The sequence below is a fragment of the Genypterus blacodes genome, unplaced genomic scaffold, assembly GCF_046128005.1.
Source record: "Genypterus blacodes isolate CSIRO-AG114 ecotype Tasmania unplaced genomic scaffold, CSIRO-AGI_Gbla_v1 ptg000007l_1, whole genome shotgun sequence".
Taxonomy (NCBI): Eukaryota; Metazoa; Chordata; class Actinopteri; order Ophidiiformes; family Ophidiidae; genus Genypterus; species Genypterus blacodes.
Window position 1 is genome coordinate 658,987 of NW_027466821.1, and position 6,000 is coordinate 664,986.

A 6,000-nucleotide genomic window follows, 5' to 3' on the forward strand; every position below is an offset into this window, starting at 1 on the left:
ACAAAATTGTAGAAGCATCTATCTATCTATCTATCTATCTATCTATCTATCTATCTATCTATCTATCTATCTATCTATCTATCTATCTATCTATCTATCTATCTCGTCCCAGGGTCAATGATTTTGTGTACAACAGTGCCACCCTGTGTCCACACCGCGCAGCTGCATTCCCCGCCGCGCGCTGGAAGGTGTGCAGGGTCTGCAGGCGGCTGCCGCGTTCTCACTCAGCCCGACCACGGCGTTTCCTCCCGCAGACGGCGGTGCTGACAGCCATCCTCTCCGCCCTCCTGGAGCCTCTTTTTAGGAGACGTAAAGCCGCTTCCCCCCTCAGGCGCTCACCTTCCAACCCCCGGAAGACTCCCCGGTTGGCTTGTGTGCATATAAAGCTGCTAAATAAAGAGGTACTCCGCGTTTAGCCGCTACACACCAGGTAAGGCAATTTTAACGCCCTTTATCTTTTTGGGGGAAATGTGTGTTTTTAACCACTTGCCGGTGGGTTTGTGGAGATGGAAGTGATCGGAGAAGGTTGTGAGTGTGAACAACAGCTGATCCACGGCGTGGATTGTTGCAGATAAATTGCACCTGCTCTAAATGATTGTCGCTGCCTGTTGGGTTAAATGTACCACGCTGCTCCGTGAGATGCTGTCAGAACAACAAGGCGACTTAGTGTTGAACAGAAAAGTGATTCTTACTATTTTGAGTCTTAGTAGACAACGGGCTCGTGGTCTGGACTCATCCTGCAATTTACTCTCTCTGACGCGGTTTACTTAGATGTATAATGGGATCAAACCAACATTTAATCTCACCAATCTCACTGCAATCATGCATATTAAAAATACTGATGTCAACAAAGTCAAATGTTCGATTCGCCCATAACTCCGTCAAACTGTGTCCGTGCACTGTGCCTCACTTAAATCAACTTCACCTGGAGATGCTGTGATGTGCGCTACCTCCTCCATTTGTTTTTTAAAGTCTTCATCTTGAAGATGCTTGTCGATAGGAGGATCTTAGATCTTATGATTTATGCATTTGAAGTCTTACCTTGGGGGAAATAGAGTCTGAGGTGCCTTCAATGACGCACAGACATGGATTAGAGCACACCCTAATCTATTTAGCATCACCTGGAGCCTGCTCTCATAAATGCCTGCAACATTTTTAATAATAGATGGTTGAATAGCGGCTCAGTGGCTCCAGCATTGATTTTGTGTGTGTGTGTGTGTGTGTGTGTGTGTGTGTGTGTGTGTGTGTGTGTGTGTGTGTGTGTGTGTGTGTGTGCGCGTGCGTGTGCACGGACATAAAAATGAGTATGATGAGAAACAAACCAGGATCATATTTTGCCTGCCCCCAAAAAATCCATAGCAATGATATAGTAAACTCTAAGATGCATATAAAACAATAACCACACTGTAAGTCCCTATAGAGTCCCATACTGTATAAGATAAAGAGCTCATGTGGTAACTATGAAGTCCACTATGAAGTTAGATCACAACCAAATTGTCCCACACACACATCCCATAAAGTCATTGTGATTTCATGCTTTGCAAAAACAAAAAAATCTAGCTCTTGTTATCTTCTTCTCTGTATGTAATTGTTCCAGAGAATAATAATGTCTTCTTTATTGCCCTAATTAAATTACACACCCATGTCAGGCACACCAATTACTCCTTTGATTGCGTAACAAGTGAGATGCTGTGGCATCTGGTGTCCCTGTCCCACAGGACCAGTATCAGGCCAGAGCAGGCTGTGGGCCCATTGATGGTCTTAACCTCTCATTCATTCAACCAGAAGCGGCAGAATTGAAAGAGCTCAGGATTTCAACTCCAGGGAATACTAATAACCTTAGCAGAGAGACACACGTCTAAGCCTTGCTCATCATCAAACCAATAGGCAGGCGTAATTGTAGGACTTTGCGTGTTGGGGGTCGATGCGGCTTTGTACCGTACACAAGCGTCTGTCTTGTAATCTGGTATCTGGAAGTGGCTGAGGTCACAAATGACGAGATCTTGTCTGGCTCTGGTCTCCGCGCTGGACCGTGTTTAGTGACGGAAGGTGCTCACGAGAGGTGACACAGGAAAGTACACGAATTGCCGCGCTTGTTGATGTTATGTTGTAGGTGTGATGACTCCTCGCCCCAGTCCCTCCTGCTGTCATTGGCGGTCTCTCAAACATTTCAACATGCCTATAAGAATCAGTAAGTCTCTCAGGTGACGTCTGTTAACAGTCCACAAGCTGATTTTTGTCCCTAATGTGCAGAAACTGTAGCTTTAGTCTTGACCCTCGTTGGACCCTCTCTGATTCAACTTGGCAGCAGAAACGGTTGCTTGTTTGAAACGCATATACTGTAGAAGAGGACATGCTGGGTGTTTGGCAAGAATGTGGACCCGATGAGCCTTGTGTTGTAAAGTGAGATTGATTGCGGCCAGTGGGCTGAGGGGCAGGAATCAGACAGGAGGAGCGGTGAACCCTCAGGGACTCGACCCCCATCTCCAATCCTGGTCCATCCTTTCAGCTCTCCATTATCACTCCAGCTTCCCTTGTCCTCCCTGTTCCAACCCTCTGCTCCGTGCTTCTGTTCAGTCACTTATCACTTCTCTGTTCTCTCTCTCTCTCTCCTCTAACATCCTAGCTTTGGTGCCTCCCACTCCCTCGGGGTATGGTGGACGTGAGCGCACATGATCACTAACAGCAGCTTTTGTGGCTTTTTAGTGGCGCCCATGTTGCAATTTTCTCAGTGTGACACAAAGTGACCCATGTGATGTTGTAAAGGTCAGTTTCCCTGATTTTCCTTCACCTCCGTCTTCAGTTAAAAAAGCCTTTATCCAGTTGTGTTCACATGCTAAATAGTGCGCCCCATGATAAACTGCATAGTCAAATTGGTTTTGTTCCCCTTTTCAAGTAAATGTCATCTGATATCAAAATAGTGACTGAGAAATCTGTGAAACATTTTTTATCGCAACGTTTTTGTCAAGGAAAACTTAAAATGACTTCTGTACAGAGGCAGGATACTGTACAGTGTTTTCCCCTCTCCTCTCTTCCGTCCGCCACATCTGCATTACTACAGTTCCCACTTTTGCATCGATGATGGCTGCCAGTATATTTCATTTAAAGTGTCAAATGAAATTAGGATGAACCTCTGCAGACAAGGCTTTGCCCGGGTACAACGCAGCGACACGCTCGCCTATCAGCATCAATTTGCTCCATTGTCATTTCAGGGGAGATTTTGTTTGATTAATCACATCCTAAGTAGCACCTGGAGGGGAAACATCTGATGCTCTCGTGGATTACTACTTATTTAAGTGAAATAATTGCTTTAATTCTAACATCCTTTGCGTGGTTTGACAGTTTCTGCCTCTGCTAATCTCCTCCTCGTGTGTTATATTGAACCTTTTGAATGCTCGAAATGCTGTATTTGCAGAATACAAGCGTATGAGTGTTCAAAGAGTTCTCTGCAGAGCGATTGAGAATAAAGGCTGCCGCTAATAACGAAGGAGAGCGTACAAAACTCCGTGTCACGGAGCCGCGAGAGACGACGGAAAAACAAACGACGGTTGCTCCTTTTGGTGTGTTTTCGTTTCCAGACAGAGAGAATGGAGAATAATGAGAGAGGGCTGGGAAAGGAGTGAAGTGAGGAAGAGGAGGGGGGGTGTTTGTCACCGGTGTTAAGGGCAGGGGGAGCGGCGTGACACTGATGGCTCACAGGGCTATTCTCAGAAGCTGCTGAATGAACTTGTCATGACAGATAGCACGCCATGTCCCTGAGCAACGCGTGGAGCTCCTCCGAGGCCGCGAGAGATTAAAAAGATGGAAGGGATGTGTTAAAAGGACGACTTAGACTTCATGAAATGAGATTTTCACCTCGTCCTCCCTTGGGCCAGGCAGCAGGCGGGTGGGGCGGGACCCGTTCAGGGGCAAATTGAAGGCTGTTGACAGAGACAAAGTTGTTAGTTATTAATGGTGTGAGTGTGTGTCTCTCTATGATATAAAAACATTACAGTTCATCTGTTCATCTGCTACCAAGTGAGTCTTTGGGTACAAAGTGAGTTAAGCAGAAAATGACTAAAGCAGGAGAGAAACTAGAGCTGGAAGTAAACGATTCATAGTGGCGGATCTCCAACCTTTCACAATCAAGGAAGCTGATATGAAGTGTGACTGGCAATCTTATTCTGAAAGGACATCAGTTGTTTAGGGAGCGTTTTGATTACAGCCCACCTGACCCACCTTGAAGTCATATTTTCCATGAATCTGCTGGTGTCTCCACTTTTCAACCGTTATTGCTCCAGGGGGAACCGGCTGGACATGTTGTTTTGATCCTGTAGGCTACGTCCACACAGAGCAGCGCTGCGGTTGTCTGGCAGATCATGACCTCTGGTTTAATCTGCTGGATACGTCTCTTCACTCATTCCTTATGATAAAATTATGGAAAAGCACGCCGTCCCCTTTAATGTCTCCCCACCTGCACCTGCAGGAGGTCATGTCTCTAGTGTGTGTGTGTGGGTGCGTCATCTGGACAAATGGGCCTTTTTCCAGCTTGGAGCACAGACCTGACTCATGGTGATGTGTTCATAAGGTTTAAAACATCCCCACCGGGACACACACAAATGGTTGAATCTGCATTTGTATGTCATTTGTCACTTTAAAGAAGACAGCAAGGCGAGGAAAAAGAGGCTGATTCATTTCACTGCGTGTGTGTGTGTGTGTGTGTGTGTGTGTGTGTGTGTGTGTGTGTGTGTGTGTGTGTGTGTGTGTGTGTGTGTGTGTGTGTGTGTGTGTGTGTGTGTGTGTGTGTGTGTGTGTGTGTGTGTGTGTGTGTGTGTGTGTGTGTGTGTGTGTGTGTGTGTGTGTGTGTGTGTGTGCGCGCGCAGAGGAACTGGACATCTATCATAAATTATTATTATTATTTTTTTTTTAGTTTCCTCTTTTATTTTCCTCTCAAAGAATCAGACATGATGGAAGGCAGTGTGGTTTCAGGAACTCGTATCACAGTAAGTGCCGAAGCAGGCAAACTGCACGCTCGCGGCAGGAAGATGAAGGTGGACTTTTGCCAAAAGCCTCCAGCAGTCACACACGAAGCCCTGACCTCTATTAAAGGAGTGATCTGTAGAGTAAAGGGGAGCTCTGATAGAGACAAAGTTAAAGAAGGTGTATGGGATTCACACATATGCAAAACAACCCAAACTCTCCCCTGTGACCAAATCTGCCTCTTTTTTTTATGACGAATGTGTACCAGTCGCAAAATTCCCTACGAGTCCCTGGGGGTTTGCCACTCTCTGCTCTCTCACACATATAAAAATCCATGCACCTATTCTAGGAAATTATCGGGGCTAATTTGCATATTACATGGTTCTTTTTGTTCCCGTGCCTTCAGTGTGAGGCACTGTCCCGTTCTCTCTAGGCACAACTACTCCACATCACAGCCCCTTCAGCACGTGCCAGCCAGGAGCTTCAGTCCCAATTAGAGTTACATCTCCATCTGGATTTTGAGCTGGGGTGCTGATGGTGTTCAAAAGCCCATGAACACATTCCATTAACCTACTTCCTTTCTTGCTATCTGTAGTAAAGGCTTCACAAAACTCTAATATACTCCCAGTGCATTGTGTTTGTGTGTGTGTGTGCGCGTGTTGCTCTTTTGCCTGTTGCATTTTGCAACCTATCATTATAAGGGAATTAAATCCTCAGATTTTGGGCTTTGGGATTGTGTTTAGTATTGTTTGTATGTGGGGGTTTGTGTATGAGATCAGGATTTAGATACACTTCTGCTGAGGCAAGTAGCTGTGCATTTGTGTGTGTCTACTTGCATAACTGGTAGTGGTGTATGTTTGCATGCGTGTCTCGGGGAAGATTTGGCTGCAGCCCCTGCCAGGGAATGTTGCTGACACAAAGAGAACGCAACCGCTCTTCTTGTACAACAATCAGCACGGCATCAATCGTACCATCAAAGTAGTGGTGGGTTGGTGTTCGGGGTTAGCCGGGGGTAAAGCGGTGGGGCTTGCATGAATCATG